Source organism: Solanum stenotomum, unplaced genomic scaffold (genome assembly GCF_019186545.1).
Source record: "Solanum stenotomum isolate F172 unplaced genomic scaffold, ASM1918654v1 scaffold32449, whole genome shotgun sequence".
Taxonomy (NCBI): domain Eukaryota; kingdom Viridiplantae; phylum Streptophyta; class Magnoliopsida; order Solanales; family Solanaceae; genus Solanum; species Solanum stenotomum.
In genome coordinates, this window is record NW_026031960.1 from 60,371 (window position 1) to 78,146 (window position 17,776).

The 17,776-nt window shown below is 31.8% G+C and overlaps 2 long non-coding RNA genes across 2 annotated transcripts; one reads left to right on the top strand and one right to left on the bottom strand.

The window, feature by feature from the left end:
* Positions 1–1,298: 1,298 nt before the first annotated feature.
* On the bottom strand, positions 1,299–4,034 carry LOC125852101 (uncharacterized). Its single transcript, XR_007444971.1, has 3 exons — positions 3,927–4,034; positions 2,571–2,714; positions 1,299–1,465 (listed from the first exon to the last, which is right to left on the bottom strand). It is a non-coding gene; the product is annotated as an uncharacterized LOC125852101 (long non-coding RNA).
* A 10,106-nt stretch (positions 4,035–14,140) lies between these two features.
* On the top strand, positions 14,141–14,813 carry LOC125852105 (uncharacterized). Its single transcript, XR_007444972.1, has 3 exons — positions 14,141–14,239; positions 14,451–14,517; positions 14,705–14,813. It is a non-coding gene; the product is annotated as an uncharacterized LOC125852105 (long non-coding RNA).
* Positions 14,814–17,776: the final 2,963 nt, after the last annotated feature.

Here is a 17,776-nt window from a genome sequence, read left to right on the forward strand (position 1 = left end):
ATGTATCATGGATCAGATCTATATGATTCTTGCACAGTGATCATGTTCAATCATACCTATTAACATGGACCTACTCTTTCATTAGCTATTCAAGTATGTATGTAGTTAGAGAACTCGATTTTTTCTTCCAATCACATCATTAAATTGTTTTCTTAAAAGGTAGGCAAAGATGACTCATAATACAAATAACTCTAGATATAAAGCATTGGTCCAACTGAGAGCCAAAGGCAATAGGTAATCAAAAAACCCCCAGCTCAGAGAATAAAATCCTCCAGCAAAGGACCTCACAAGGGAAGAAAGCATTCAAACACGATCAACCATCTTATTAGTTTCCTAACAGTTCAGCCTTACAATAACTATTCAAACAACTATACGTAAATAAATATAGGTATATGCTCACTTACTTGGATAGCAAAATATGCCAGTGATCATTCAGCTGAAACTGTTGATGACGTATGCAGGATATGTGACTGTTGAGCAGTGAAGAATTTTTGCATTCAACTTATTTCTTTCATCTTATCTTCTAGGTAGACAATCCATTATTCAAGGATTTTTTTCCTCTTGGGTTTAATGCAGCACATACATTAATTCAACTTTTGAGCAAGTGTCACATTTCATGGCTTTACTCCACCCCAAAAGCAAATACATGGTTACGAGTTTGAGGTCTACAATAATTTTCTACAATCTCGATATTCTGCATTTCTACTACTCCTCGCTTGTATTTTTAATTATGAGTAAAACAAAATCATCTATTTTTCTTGACACAAAGCTACAAAATAGAAGTTCAAAGACAAAAGCTAAAGTCCAATATTTCATAATAAAAGTTCCACTACGAAAAGTTACCAAGTTAAAAAATGTTTCATATCTAAATATCACGACGAGCTGCAAGGTAAATGCTTGGATAATTGAGTATTAAATCACTAGGCATACTTGAAACCATTCAGAACAAAAAAGTTTCATATCTAAATAGCTCCTCACATGTGCCAAACTTCTATTGCTTAATATCATTCGTTGATCATAAAACATAGTAGAATTGTTAAGTCCTTTTCCTTGTTCCTTCCCAATAGAACATGGAGAAGTTGTTTTATTTGATAAAAAAAATTGTTATCAATGAGAAATTGTTTCATTATAAATAAATAGCACCTTGTCCTTCACTACAATCCAATTGGGAATAAGTTGTTATCAATAAGAAGCTGCTTTGTTCAACCAAAAAAATGATTTACCATGTTATGAGCAGTAGATTCAGTTAAATATGTAATTAAATCTCAATAGACATGAAAAAACTTACTTGTTTCATCTCCTTGGGTGTATTTCTTAACTTCATTAGTAGAAGAAGGAAATAGAGTATAAACTTGCATGCACTCTTTCTCAAGAACCACATAGTTCTTATGTATCACTCCATTTCCTTAATTAGAAGACATGGTAAGGTTTGTAAGTCCTTGTTCTCATCCCTTACCAATAGTGCCTGGAGAAAGAAAACTATTTTATTATGTTATGAGAAGTAGTTTCAATAACAAGATATCATACATGGAGGACAAGACATAGGCTATTTGGAATTAGAAGGTGGTCAGACCACAACTAAAAAGAGAAATAAGTGAGTAAGAACAACTACGTGCTAGTTTAGTTGTTTGTTATTTCAATACTTGTTATCAATAATTAATTATTCTATTCGATCAAAAATTATTCTGTTCGACCTAGTCGACAAGGGGCTTAATATATTGAACTTCTCAAATTGGAATAAGGTTGGAATACGCAAGTTACAGTGGACTATAACAAAGAAGAAAGACAAGTGAAGGATTCATAACATTTACATCAAAGATAACTTTATAGATGATGTCCCTACACCTAAACAATCTAGTTGGGGGGTTAAAAAAAGTTTTGGATACAAGATCCTTTTTAATTATTTGAACTTTCTGTTGAATTGAACTGGACAGATTCATCAGCTATGGTGGGTTGTGTTCAACATAAATAGTGCTTATTAATCGTTTCTTCCACAATATCCTACAACTAGATGGAAGAAATTCACTATGGAAACTGGATATATGGTAAACATTAGCTCATCCTCTAGCTAGCCCTATAAAGAAGACTAACAAGAGTTGATATATTAATAAAATGGTGTATTTAAGTTGACATTATGTGTATTCTATGCTAGGATTCCTAGAAATACCATACTAGGATTCTATATGCTGCAATTGTCTTTCATACTCGAATAGAGAGAAACATCCACAATTTACAACAAAAATGTAGAGGGCCAATCATAGTTCCGATAGAGATTGCTAAAGAGCTACACATAGTTGTCCAGAAGCAAAGTAGATCAAAATGCATGCTTGATACTACAGTCTTATGACTTATATATAGGATCCATTTGTATATATAACTGAAAGTAGCAGTAGTGGTCTGAATACTGAAACTAGTCTTTGAGTCCAAAAGGACTAGCTACACATACTAGTCATTTGGTTGAATAAGCTTGTGTCTTTTGTACAATTTTTTTTTTTTTAAAAACTTACTTGTTTCAACTTCTTATATGTGTTGCTTAACTAGTTCAGTAGATTGGAAAAATAAATTCATACTTAGAAATTTGCCTTTTGATGTCAGAGACTTAAGCCCTCGTCAGCTAGTCCTCATCCTTTTCCAATTGCACCAGGAGCGATGAATGAATATCTGATAGTACAATTCATACTTGATCATCCTAATTTTCAATCTATATACTGAACCTGCAGAAAGAGGCAAAAGTACAAAAATAATAAGTAAAATTCCTATCCAGTGAACCGAAGGATTGAATCAAACTAATCTTTGAGCTTTGCAAAATTATAAAACTATACAAAAAGTACTAGAAATTATAATTTTCCAATACAACAATAAGTATTTATAAAAATACGGGCCTTTTTAAAAGCGTAGTTGAACTTTAGTGTGGCATAATTGAAGTGTATTATTGTTCCCTACATAATACAAACATCCTAATCGAGAATCAAAGGAAAAATCAGTCCGCGACTTTTCCCCTCAATAACCAGCCTGTGCGATAATAAAGGCATGCCTATCAGAATGGGTGACACCAAACATTTTAGTTATACTTTATATCATTAGTTCCTTTTCGTTTCTTTTGTGAAAAATTATCTAAGTCATCTAAAAAATCATCAATAATTTGAATCACGAGGTTGAGTCTTTTTCACTACATGCCAAAACACTTGAGATGCTTGATCCGCTACAACAAAAGGCTCTTTTTTTTCAAAAATCTACTCAATTCAAAATTACGAAGTCATATCATTTAACTGTCCTTTCTCTGTTTTGAAAAGCTACATCATTTTTATTGAAAGCTGGCTTTAATTTGTGATTTGCGGAGAACTTCCATTAAGATAGAATATAGCAAAAGTGATAGAGAATCTCATCTACATTAAAAACCTATATGATATTCTACTTAATATATATAATCTGGTAAATTTCTATTACTTTATTCCAACTTTAAGAATTGTAAGAGTAGATGTAGTAAGTTGAAGAGGAAAGAACATATATTATTTGAGGTTGACAAGAGACGAACTTGAACGAGTTGCAAACCAAATTGCTAATTGAATATAATTGATTATAAAAACTAAGGGTTCAACAACAACAACAAGAAGAACATAGCAGTGTGATTTCATAAGATAAATAGTAGTAAGAAATATAACAAGAAGTAACAAAAGTTTGTATTTGATCAAGCCAAAGACCATACACACTCCAACTAGGAATTCCAACTCGACAATCTTTCACATATTGTACAAATTTTAAAACAAATGACTACTCCCTCAACTAGGACTCCCAAATCAATAATATTTCAATAATTGCACAAAAAATTACCATCAGATTATGCAAGAGATGAAGAAGATGAAGAGTTACTTTAGCAAAGCAAATTTAGAAAAGAAAAAAGATAAACTCGCAGAACAGGAGCATACCCAAGATTAGAGTAGATGAAAATATATTTTGGTGAACTGTTGTGCTTTCTCTGTTTTAGGCGAGCTGCCGTGATGAGCTAACTTCGTGCTTTCCTTGTTTTGAGAAACTACAATGTTTCTGCTGAGAATAGCGATTTGCAGATCTGAGCTGCTGCTAGGGCACAATATAAAAACGAGATTTGTATTTAAAAGAAAAGAGTTTTTGTTTTATTTTTTAGGAATTTTATTTCTTACTTTTGGCACTTGATGAGTTTGGTGAAAATAAATCTTTTAACTTTATTTATTTTTTAATTTTTTAATATATGTTTGAGCGCACTTTTCTCCCGCGCCCACTCTCAAGTTATAATTTGGGACCAAATACTAATTTTTTTAGAGACTAGATTTAGTGCCTTCGCAATAAAACATAGAATTAGGGACTAGTATATAATCTCGTCTCTATACATGTACTTTCAAGGACGAGATTATCAGCTAGTCTCTAAATGTTCGTCTTAAAAAAAGCTTTTTCCTGTAGTGTTACCCTTCACTGAAATTAATTTTTGTTTATTGTTGTTGTAATGTCAAGGGTTCCATTGCTAAAGCTGTAATATTTTTTTTATCCTTTTCTATAAATCAAATGTACTGTTTAATGGAGGAGGAGTATATTTATATTTTTAAACATATTTACAAATCGTATGAGTTACACGCGTAAAACACGTACCCAAAAACTAATGGATAAAAAAGAAAGAGCAAAGTACTTTTTTTAAAAAAAGGACAAAGTCAAATGGTGACTAAAGTAGTGGTAGTAGTTTAATACTACCGGTCGTTTACTCACTCTAATGATATGCCTAGGCAAAGACAAATTCTAAAATTGGTTTTGCATAACAAGCAAAGCTGAAATTCAGTGTCATATACATCCTAAGGCGCCAAATATCTGTAGCTCAGAAATCCAAAAGGCCCAAATTCAATTGGAACACACAACAATATGCAGCCTAGACAAGAAAAAGTGAAACGGTTACAACAAAGCTTTGCGCAGAAACTAATATAGAAAGTTGTAATCAAAATCCTACACGAGACTCTCGAGCGGAGCTCTGATTCGCACAGTCGGAACTCAAAAGCCATGGATGAACTTGGCCAAATCTCTATATATATATAAGACCCACCACTCCTTTTGATTAACACCGCAGCAGACACACCGTAGAAGGCAAAATAATTTTCTCCTGATGAAGTTTTACCAATCACTAAATACCACACAAATAGGTTACCTTCTTCGATTCTACAGTTTAAAACTTCACCAAATTCAATATTCGATAAAATTTCTTTTAAATTTAAAGTTGATATACTTGGCGGAGCCCTAATTCATCAACCAAAAGGCAAAAACTAAAAAGACCTAATTTGTCAACCAGAAGGCCAATTTAAAGTTGATAAATCGCACAAAGTCATGGTTAAGCACAGTGAAACAACAAAATTGAAGCACATACACCAGAGGGAAAAGTAAATTTAAGAAGGGACGAAGATACATACCGAAGCAAGAAAGAGCACCACCCAGAAAATCTGATGAACTTGTGTACGTACAATGTTTTACTTGTAGCTATTGTCTAGCGGTGTAGTAGTTAGCATGAGTTTCTGTACAGTTAGGACACCTGTGGAGAGTTGGAGAAGACACAAAATACCACTATGTAAAAAGACAAACTTACCCCTATGTGGAAGAAGTCATGACAATGAAGAGGAGCTTACTAATTGGTTCTTCAGTTGATTGGTGAACAAAGGAATTTAGTTGCCGGAACAGTAAAGAAATATAAGAACATGACTGTCGACAGCTTGAAAAAGAAAAAAGGAGTTCAACCGTTCCCTAAATATGGAGTCAATGACTTTGAAGAGCCATTATTGAGTCAAGCAACCGAAACCGAACAAAGAAGTCACATCTGAGCTAACTATAACTAAGTCATCCGCTTATATTATACCAAGCAAGATCCTTTTGCAGTTTACTCACGTTAAATTGGTATCACATGAAATGCCTACAGAACTACTAAATCTCTTGTTAGGAGACATGCTGAATGCAAATATTTTCGTACCTACATTAGATTGTACAATAACATGTTTGCATTTACTTCTCTTGGAGTAAAATATGACAAAGAGCTGGCAAAAAGATATCATGGTATCTACACTTTAGAGTTCAAGGACAAATGTATCATTTCATTGATGATTTATTACCTTCAAATCAACAACCAAAAAATCTACAATTATATATTTATGATGATGATACTGAAATGTTGAATTGTATGGCTTCTTCCAGTAATGCTGATGAATCATTGTTCAAAAATTAATGAATATAATAAAGATAAATCCTTACTGTATCTTTCTAAAATCTCTAATGCAAGTTCCGAAAGTACCAAATTTGTATACTGCACTCAACTGTGACTCTAGATTAAATCAACAAGTTTATAACCTACCGACAGTCTTGAAAGTAGCGGCAATATGGTTAGACCAACAACCAAACAATAGTAGCTCTATACCACATATTCAAATTTATCCTTGTAGCAACACCAATCAATTAGTGAATTATTACTATGGTTGCTATGATCCTTTACAGTATCCGTTGTTATTTTCCTATGGTCAAAATGGTTGGCATTGCAGAATTAAAAGAGTTGAACAGACTTGCAAGAAAAAAAATGGATCTCAATATGAAAATGAACAACTTCCAAGTTTATCAAATATGTGTTCTATTGATGGACTGCTTGATATAGAAGCTAAAGTACTACAAAAAGGAAAACGAAAAAGAGACAACATCTCTTGTCGTGAATACTATTGTTATAAATTTCAAATGAGAGACGATGAAATAAATGAAGTATTACATTCATGAAGACTTTTCCAACAATACTTAGTTGACGAGTTCATAAAAATTGAAACTCAAAGGCTAGATTTTGTCTCGCGTAATCAAGATTTATTCTGGACTGATCCATCACAAGGACTTATTGATTTTCTTAGACATGGTGACAGAGATGCTTCAAAAGTAGGAAAACAAACATTTCTTCTTGTAAGCTTTACAGGAGGTCCTAGAGATATGCGTCAACGTTATATGGATGCTATTACATTAGTTTAACATTTCAAAATACCTGATATATTTTTTACTATGACTTGTAATTCTTCTCGGCCAAAAATAGAAGAATATTTACTGTCAACGGATGAAACTCAAAATAGACCTGATTTGATTTGCCGAGTATTCAAAGTAAAAGTTGAAGAGCTAAAAACAAATATATTAAAAAAAAAACATATTTGGAAAAGTTGTTGCATTTATGTACACTATTGAGTTTCAAAAACGAGGCCTTCCACATGCTCATTTTCTTCTAATTCTTAATGATGATTTCAAGTTAATTACTCCCGAATCATATGATCAAGTTGTTTCTACTGAGCTTCCTGATATAAATGAAAATCCGTACTTGCATAAACTTGTTAAAAAACATATGATGCATGGTCCTTGTGGTTATTTAAATCCTACAAATTCATGTATGAAGAAAAAAGGATTTTGCAAATTCAAGTACCCAAAGAATTTTGCTGATAAAACAACAAAAGGAAAAAACTCATATGCAATCGATAGAAGAAGAAATACAGGTAAGCGTGTGTGGAGATTAGAAAACAACTTTTTGACAATTCATGGGTAGTACCTTATAACCCTTACCTACTATGCAAATTTAATTGTCATATCAATGTCGAAGTATGTTCTGATATAAAGGTTGTCAAGTATATCTATAAATATATCTGTAGAGGACATGATAAAATCTCCTTTTCTATACGGAAGGATGATACAAATGTTATAATAGATGAAATAAAAGAATATCAATCTGCTAGATGGGTATCTCCACCAAAAATTGTATGGCGTTTATTTGCTTTCCCTATTAGTGAAATGAGTCCATCTGTTTATCATCTTCAACTGCACCTCGAAAACCAACAATTTGTTTCTTTTAAAACAACTGATAACATAGACAAAATCATGAATAACCCCATGATTAAGAAAACAATGTTGATAGAATTTTTCCTAAAGAATAGAACAAACAAATGTGCTAAACAACCCAATTTATTATATAAAGAATTTCCACAATATTTTGTATGGTCAAGATCATACAAAATGTGGAAACGAAGACAACAAGGTCATGTTATTGGCCGTCTTGTGACATGTCATCCAACAGAAGGAGAGAGATATTATCTTAGACTTCTACTAATGAATGTAAGATCCCCTGAGTCATACCAAGATCTTCAAAAAATAGATGAAAAATACTATGACATATTTAGAGAATCTGTAGAAAAAAAGGATTGTTACATCATAATAACAACTCGGTTGAATGTATGATAGAAGTTGTATGTTGATGCCTTAAAGCCTGCGACATCTATTTGCTACAATATTAGTATATTGCAATCCTGATAATCCAAAAGAACTATGGGAACAATTTGAAGAGTCAATGTCTGAAGACTTCAATAAATTACCAAACATGGATCTAAAAAAAACCAGACATTCAGTTTTGAACCATATTAATGATATATTACATAGCATAGGACATGATGTCAATGAGTATAGATTGATTTCTGAAAATGTTGTGAGTTCAAGAGTAGAGTTAAAGGTAAAAGATGTTAATTTTGAAAGGAATATAGTTGCTACTGAAGAATATATGCTATTATATAAAAACTGAATACCGAACAAAAAATAGCATATGATACTATCGTTCAAAGAGTACTTACTAACGAATCAGGTACTTTTTTCATTAATGGTCCAGGAGGAAGTGGTAAAACATTTTTGTACCGTGCTTTATTGGCCACTGTAAGATCTAAAGGTTTCATAGCTTTGGCGACAACAACTTCTGTTGTTGCAGCATCTATACTTTCTGGAGGACGAACAACCCATTCACGTTTCAAAATTCCAATTAATATTGATGAGCAGTTCTTCTGTAACATCAGTAAGCAAAGCTCTCTCACATCTTTAATTCGTGACGCAAAATTAATTGTATGGGATGAGGTATCAATGTAAAAAAAAATATGATTGAAGTTGTTGATTTGCTTATGAAAGACCTAACTGAAACAAATATACTCTTTGGTGGAAAATTCATAGTGTTTGAAGGTGATTTTAGACAAACGCTTCCTGTTGTCCGAAGTGGAAAAAAGGAAGACTATATTTCTGAAAGTATTTTAAACTCCAGAATTTGGAATCAACTTGAGACTATCAGAAAATATGCATGGAAGGACTGATCCTGTTTTTTGTGAATATCTTATGAGAATTGGGAATGGAAAAGAAAAAACAAATATTAATAATAAAATAGAAATCCCAAAGCAGTTCATCATTTCTTTCACTACTGAAAAAGAGTCGTTAGATCTTTTGTTCAAAGTGATATATCTGAATTTACATACACCTTTCAATGACTCTTCTTTTATGAAATCTCGTGTTATCTTGACTACATAGAACGACTTTGTTGATGAACTAAACGATAGACTCATAACTCAATTTCCAACAGTTGCTAAAATTTTCATCGCTACTGATGAGACTACTGAACCGAACGATCAACCTCAATTTGAGGATTTCTTACACACTCTAAATCTTCCTGGCTTACCTCCGTACAGATTAATGTTAAAGCAAAATTGCCCTGTTATATTATTGCGAAACTTAAATCCTTCTGAAGGCTTATGTAATGGTACACGATTGGTGCGCTGTGATTTCAAAACACATGTTATAAGTTGTAAAATTGCAAGTGGTGACTTCAAAGACAAACACGTATTTATTCCAAGAATACCATTACTATCATCATAGGATGAAAAAATACTTGTTCCTTTTAAAAGAACACAGTTTCCTATACGTCTATGGTTTGCAATGACTATAAATAAAGCACAGGGACAACATTAGATTATGTTGGTATCTATTTACGTGAACCAGTTTTTTTCCCGTGGTCAATTATATGTTGCTTTATCAAGAGCAAAAAGTTCAAACTGTATAAAAATATTGATTCAACCTCCTACTGCATATAATGATGATGATTAATCAACTTGTAATGTAGTGTACAATGAGATCATTCAAAAAGCTTTGTTATGAACATATTCCAGGTATCTCGCCAACTGACTAAGATGTGCCAACATTTATGCAACTACTGCACAGAATAGATACAAAATGTTGACTTATGATACATGCTTATTATGCAAGTCATTCAATAGCTTTTTTATATGCCCTATTTTAGAAATTATCAATGTCTGATTATATAACTACTGTTCAATTTATTTTTCCTCATTGCGCAATCCTGCTTCTTCTTACAGTGGTTGCACATACAACTCAAACAAAGTGATAAACCAACTACTTACTCATGCAAAACAAATGATGATTCATCAAAGACTACATTATTGGTACCCGCGTGAAAGGAACCATTGTCCCAATGCAAAACCACAACTTCCCCTGCTCCCTCAAAAAGGTTTCCATTATTACTAATTTAATACTTGTTATGTCGTAATTTTACTAACCTTTAGAAAATCACTTTTGAAATGTTCTAAGTATAAAACAATTCGAGAAAATACTTAGAAAAGAGTCGTCACTTAATTTTTTAAAGAAATTAAGAAAACTTATAATTTTCAAAGATTTAAACAGAAAAAATCATTTGAAAATACCAAAGAGGGTTCGGGGTTCAATTTACACTTCGAGAAGGGTTTAAGCATTCGAAGTGCCCGCTAACATGCGGTTGACCTGCGACTTGACTAAAAATAATTTTTTTGACTAATTCTTAGAAAAAAATCTAATAAAAAATAATAATTTGCAATATTTGATTAAATTTGAAAAAAAAAATTATTAAATAGATGACACCTTTTATTTTATTTTATTTTTTAGAGAAAAGGGACCTAAAAGAAAAAATTTGAATTAAAACGCAAGTGAATAGAATTTTATCAAAATTAGATTAATTAGGACTTACTTGACTCATTTTCTAAAATAATAATTTAATCCAAATTGGTTAATTTAACCATGAAACCATTTTAAATTAATTGAAGAATTAAAGTTTCGACTAACCTTTTCGAGAAAAATGACTAACTAGAAAGAGAACTTTTTTTAGTTCATTTGAGAAAAATACTTTAACTTAAAATCACTTTAAAATAAAAATGTGATCAAGTGAAGAGGCTTTAAAACATATATTTTTTTAGAACAAAGGTTTAACTTAATTAAATACAAAATTCGACCAATATTTAATTAATAAAATAAATGACCTTAAAACAAAAAAAGTATTCAAAGCAAACCAACACAAAGAAAGTAACTCGTCTTTTGGGGAATCTAATTAAGTTAATTAAAAAATATAAAGTTAGAGTTAAATAACGAACAATAAATTATCACAATTAAATAATTAAAGAGTAAGGGAGAAATAGAGTTTGGGTCTCCTTTTGGGCCAATTTCGCTGGAATTTTTTATCTTAACCAAATTCCCCTTTTTTATACATCGACTGTATATCAGTGTATATCGGAATGTATATCAGCTCTTTTCATGTATCTCCTGCTTCCGAACACCTGTGTTTTACCTCATCTCTGTATTTTTGCATTTTTGACCTGTAATTCGTTGTATAACGTTGTATACAACATGTATACAACCCATTTCTTGGGCTTTTGAAATAATTTCCAGCAACCTGTTGGGTCTCTGAGGCCTGTAACAGTCTCCGGATGTATGGGGGGGNAGAGAGGGAAAGTAAAAATCGAGCCTTTATGGCTCAACTCGAAAATGCGAGGAAGATAAGTCCACCATGGACTCGAAAATGGGTTTATACAAGAAACAAAAGAGGGAACAAAATTAGTATTTGAAATAACGAAAACAAATGAGACATGAATGAGAATAACTTAAGTATCTCAAAATAGTGCATTCTTAGTATAACTTCTTCACGCATCCTTTGATCTCACGTGAGCTTCCGTCGGCTCGAGTTTGTCATATTCATGTTTTCTTTTAAAAAAAAATAAAAATTTTCACATCAAACCACATATTTCAAAGAAGTATATTGACATGAAAACGATTATTTTAAGGAAGAACAACTGCAATGTTTGAATAAAATTTTCAGATTTTGACCAATGTTACTTAAAATAGTTTCAATAATAAAAGAAATAAACACTTATTATGACGAGCTATTAACATAACATCGTGGATAACACTTCAACCTACGATTATATTTCGAATATTAATGTGATGATGCAGTGAGAAGGACAGAAGATAGTGATACGCTACATGAACATGTAGAATGTGAAAGAGCCTTAAAGCAAAATAACACTTAGTAAATAGATTCAATTAAACATATTGAAATTTGATAAGTTGCAATCATATATATACAACAATGCAACAAACAAAAGATACGACTGAAACAAGTCTAAATTTTCCAATTAACTAACCATTATTTGTATCCAAAACGAGATTTAGAAAAGAGTTTTTACCTCTTTCGGAGCAGTGACTGGCCGACAACGAGCTTGAGAGCAAAGACTCTTCTACTATGAAATCTAAATACGTACAGTAAGCTAGGAGAATCTGAGCATCGATCTTCTCGGAACTTAGAATCAGAAAGCTAGATATAAAATTCTTAAGTTTAAATGTTTTTATCGCTCAAAAACTAAACTCAAAATCGAAAACCTCCCTTTTTGCCCCTTTCTTCCAACTTAATTTTTCTCCCACTCCCTCTTTTTTTTTCAGTGATCGAAAGAGATGAATATATAGATGGAAATTAGCGGGAAACGGGCATAATTTTAAATTTTGAAATTCGAATTCCTTTCCCCCCCTTTTTTTTTAAGGAACAGTGAAAGGGATGGGAAATTTCTGAAAAGGGGGATGGGCAGACTGCTGCAGGGTCTGGACGATTTCGCAGATTTCTCGCCGGAATTGCTGAAATTTTTGCGTGAAGAAGAAACATGTGCAGGGGTCGTTTGGTACTGCTCTTGTTATTTCTGGGTTTCTTCGCGTTTCAAGGGGAAGAAGACGTGGGTGGGGTCGGTTTTTGGTATTGCTGTTGTTGTATGTATGCTGGGTCTTATTATGTTAAGAACATTGGTGTATGTAATGTTGTGGGTTATTGGGTTGGCAAATTGGTATGTATGGGTTGGGAATTATGATGTAGGCCACTGGAAATTGGAAGTAAGGCCCAAACTTGGTCTTTGTATAGGATGAACAATTGGCTAAAAATTGCAACAAGACAAATTTTCATAAATTAATTAACGAGCTTCTTAATTTTAACAAAAATAAAATAATTAATTAGATTATAAACTAATTAATTTAATTAAAAAACTAATTAATTTAATTACAAAACTAATTAACTCGAAATTATAACTATAACTTAAAGTAAATTAAACTAATAAAATATTTAACTAAAAATTGTAAAATCCTTTTTGATGATTTTCAAATATTTATAAAATAACATGATTGTAGAAATATACATATTCAATATTTAAAATGATTACAAAAAGACAAAATTACTTTTAAAAATAACTTGCAAGTATTTTGAATTTCATAAAATTCATTAATTCAAAATTACACCCATCACTAATAAAATATTAAAATATAAAATATTTTTGAGATGATTTTTAAATATTCATAAAATACATTAATCATATACATAATTATATAAAACATATATATTATTTAAAAATTATAAAAGTGACAAACTATTTAAAATAATTTGTAAACTAGTTATTTTAAATCGTTTGAAATTGAAGAAGCTTGATAATTAATTTATATTATGGAAGATCAAAATTGGGTGTCAACAATACTAACAGTCACTTAAACTCATGTTTTTTTAACTTTTCCTAATACCATTACTTATATTACATTTCAAGTTATAGATTCTTATTTCTGTTCTCTGTTCGACTGCCTGTTCTGACACGCAATAGCCATTAAAAAGATTCTCTCAGTTTTGAATTACCCAATTTCTGTCTAAAACAAATTGGTTTATTCTTCCAGTTGAGTGTTGACAACACAACATCTACAGTAATAAAAAGGCACTCAATAATTTTACTTTTCGTTTGTCATGCTTCAATAGGCTTGGTATCTCTGTCATCCACATGCCGAGAAGGTGCTCCAGACCATTCGAACGGCGGGAGTAAAGTTAGTTGCACTGTCAAATTTTGACACCCAATTGAAACCAGTGTTAAAAACTCTGAATTGTATTCACTGGTCAGCTAAGGTAATGTATTTGTTGTCTTTCCTTTTCCTTCCATTTCATACTTTCTGATTCATTAGTTGATATTCTTTTTGGCTTTTCAGAAGTTAAATAGCACATGACATACTTTTCGGCTAACCAACCATATGGACTTAGATAGCAGGTAATGGAAGATTCAGATTAGAATAAAAGATTAATCAGGTAGTTGAATGATGTTTCACTTGTTCTTCTGTACCAGTAATCATAATACTACTACGTAGTTTGTTATTATTTGATTTTCTCATACTTTTATTATCATCTTATTTTGTTATATTGTTACATTTTACGAACATACAACTTATCTCTTGCTTTTTCTTTCTTCTAATTATGTTATCATAGTAGTAGCAGTGATCTATTTGAAATTTTTTTGCAGCATTATATTCCTGCTAATGTAGCTATGGATGAAAGAATTATCAATTTGGAATTATGAGAAACTGCAGGTAGCTTTTATTTCAACAGATTTACTGGCCTCTTTATCTTTGATTTATATGCTTAATTAACACTATTATGAAAGTGTCCTATGAATTTTTATTTTTCGGTATGATTTAAAGGTTGGCTAGCTGCAGAATTTAAACAGGTATTTTCACCATAATTAACTTAATTGCTTTATCTGATTTAAATTCCCAGCTTGTAAAGACTATGGGAAAGAACTTTCCAATACCATCTGTGGAGTATACATTCCGCTACATTATGGAAGCCTTGGCATGTAATCAGGAAGTCAAAAACTTGAGCCATAAAACATCCTCCTACAAAAATGCAAGATAAAGTTGCATACAATAGACTCCATTAAAGTAGATCATGAGGATGTGTGTATAATAACTGTGAAGTGTTGTTTTCGTTTCATGAAATTTGCAGGAAAAACCAGAGATTTTTTGGGCTTTTTTCCTGTGATGTGTACCTCTGTCTTTGAAGAAACAGAGGAGGAAGGCCAGTTTAGGAGTTGTTGACACCCAATTTTGACCCTCTACACCATAGATTAATTATCGAGTTTCTTCAATTTCAAACAATTTAAAATAATTAGTTTTTTTAAGAAAAAAAAATATAGTTTGCAAGTTATTTCAAATAGTTATATCATTTTTATAATTTTTAAATAATATATATGTTTACATAATTATGTATATAACTAGTATATTTAATGAATATTCAAAAATTGTCTCAGACAATATTTTGTTGAATATTTGGTTAATTCTTTTAGTTATATAAGAATTTATATTTTAAATTACCTAGTTTATAATTAAGTTAATTATTTTATTTCGTTGACATTAAGAAGCTCATTAATTAATTCAAAATAATTTATCATATTTAGTTTTAAGCCAAATCACCGATTGATCTCAATTTGGCTAAGTTCTTAAAATTCAACTGGCTATAATTTTAATCAATGGGTCAAATTTTCAATCCCAATTTAACCTCCCTCTTACTTCACACTAAACTCATTTGTGATAGACTAAACTTGGGCCTATTTCTTCATTCAAATTCAATATCCATTGGCAGCCCATGAAACTCCAAATATTCCTAGCTCACTATTTGCAATTCATCCGGCCCAATACCTTTATACCAAAGAAACCCATCAGCATTTTAAATCCAAAACAGACCCAACCCACAACCAATTCCAATACAACGTACAACAACATAAACCCGACCCCACTGCACCTGCGCGTCTTCTTCTTCACGAACGACAAGAAACCCAGCAAAACCAGCGAGCAAATCACGCTGCAAACCCAGAAATCCAGCAGCAAATCGCGACCTCGAGCCCAGTGCATCCCTCTCACTCTCCATTATCAATCCGTTGAAGATTGTACAAATTGGTACTATTGACAACTCCTAAAGCCTTATCCAGTGAGTTTGAATTCGAATTTAAAATTTTGAAATTCTCTCCAATTCCACTCCCCCCCCCCCTAAGTTCTGCCTCAAATTTCCCCTATAAATACTCCCATTCCATTAACGATTAAAGGGGGATAGAGAGAAAAACACAGCCTGAAAAAAAATAGAAAGTTTGAGTCTCTCCTATTTGAATCCGAAGTTATTTTATTTTTCGAAGCTTGTCGAAATCGACTCACTGGTGGAAGTTCCTCGTGGTCAAGCTCGTCGTCTCAGTTTTGCTGCTCGAAAAAGGTAATCTCTCCCTTTCTTGCATTATGTTTTCTATGTAATATGTGTTATGTGTTCGATATCTAGCGGAGTCCAATTATTAGGATTAGTTGGTTTCTCCTTCAGTTTAGTTTCTCCTGTGAGTTCTTGGGACTGTGAGCATGAAGTAAATATCAGTGAAGTTTTTTTGCGGTTCATTTAGTTTCGACTTCAAATGCATTAAGCTATATAGTTCTATCTCTTCATTATTTACCCAATTTTTTTTGGTTTTCTTCTCTGTTGTCTGATTCGTCGTTATCGATTACCACCATTGCTAGTCTAATCCCGTAGTATTTATCTATGTTCTTACTTAACTCAAATACTGTTCATGTCAGTTTTGCGTCTTCAACTCATGATATCATGTTTGCAATTCACCTTAGTCTTATTTTAAGTCGGATCATTTGCTCGTAGTTAATCTATTCCTAATTATGTATCTTGCCTTTCATATTGGAAATGTTTCTCTTTCGAAAATGTGGCCGAGAATCTGATTGTTCCTTTGCTTTCTGAGTGTAGTTTGATCCGTTTTGGTATTATTCATTAATCAAAAATCTGGAAATTTTATTCAATGTTGTATAGTTGTTCATCTGGTAAATGCTAACGTACTTTCTTCACAATCTTGACTTGTTATAACATCACGTGAGTACCATTTCGTTTTGGCTTAAGTTAGCGATGCATTCTTGTATATCTTTTCTTGTATCTCGTAAGTTAGTCGTTAAGTATTTCCATCCTTTGTTCTTTGATACTAGCTGGTGCTTTGAGAGCATGATTGTTTCTTTCTTTTAACCTTCCTGTCCAGCCCCTTTAGTAGTCGACTTAAGGTGTTAAACCATGCTTTTATCATAACAAAAGGGTCATAGTGATTAGTTTTAATATAGTTCCTACTCATGCATTTATTATTGTTTAAATATGACCATTTGATGTACGCTTGTTTCCTCTGTTAAGTTGAGGTCACTAGTCTTGTTTTTTTTTGCTTTCCTTTGTGGATTATAAATGAAGAACTGAAAAGTGCTCATTAGAAAAAATTGTTGTGGGAACACTTGTTTGTTAATATAAAGTTTGAGTTTTGTTAGAGTAATTATATTGGTCTAGTTTCAATTTGTCATATATGGGTTTGAATATTTTATTTTGATGCTCTTGGAAATAGGCAAGTTATGTATTAATTGTGTTTTTGCTAAAGTTGATGTTATTAATGGTTTAACTTAATCATCATATGTAGCATGCTGTTAACTTTTCATTAAGGAAGTCTTTGCCCCTTCATTTTTTAATTGTCCTCTGTAAATCATATAAGTGGTCTATTTCGCATAGTTTAGGAGCAATTTTGACCCTTTTCCGTTTATTTTATTTTCAAACGTCCGTACATGAAAATCTGTCACTACAAAGGTTGCGGGCCTCATCAGGCAACTCACTATTAAAAAAAAAAACATATTATTTTAGTTTTAATTTAAAATGCTACATACATGGATCAAAGAATTTACTCAGACTTTAATTTAAAAGTTTCGTTCTTAAGCAATCTCCAAAATTCATAACATTTCCCCATTAAATTGTATGTTTAACCTGATTGATTAAACATGT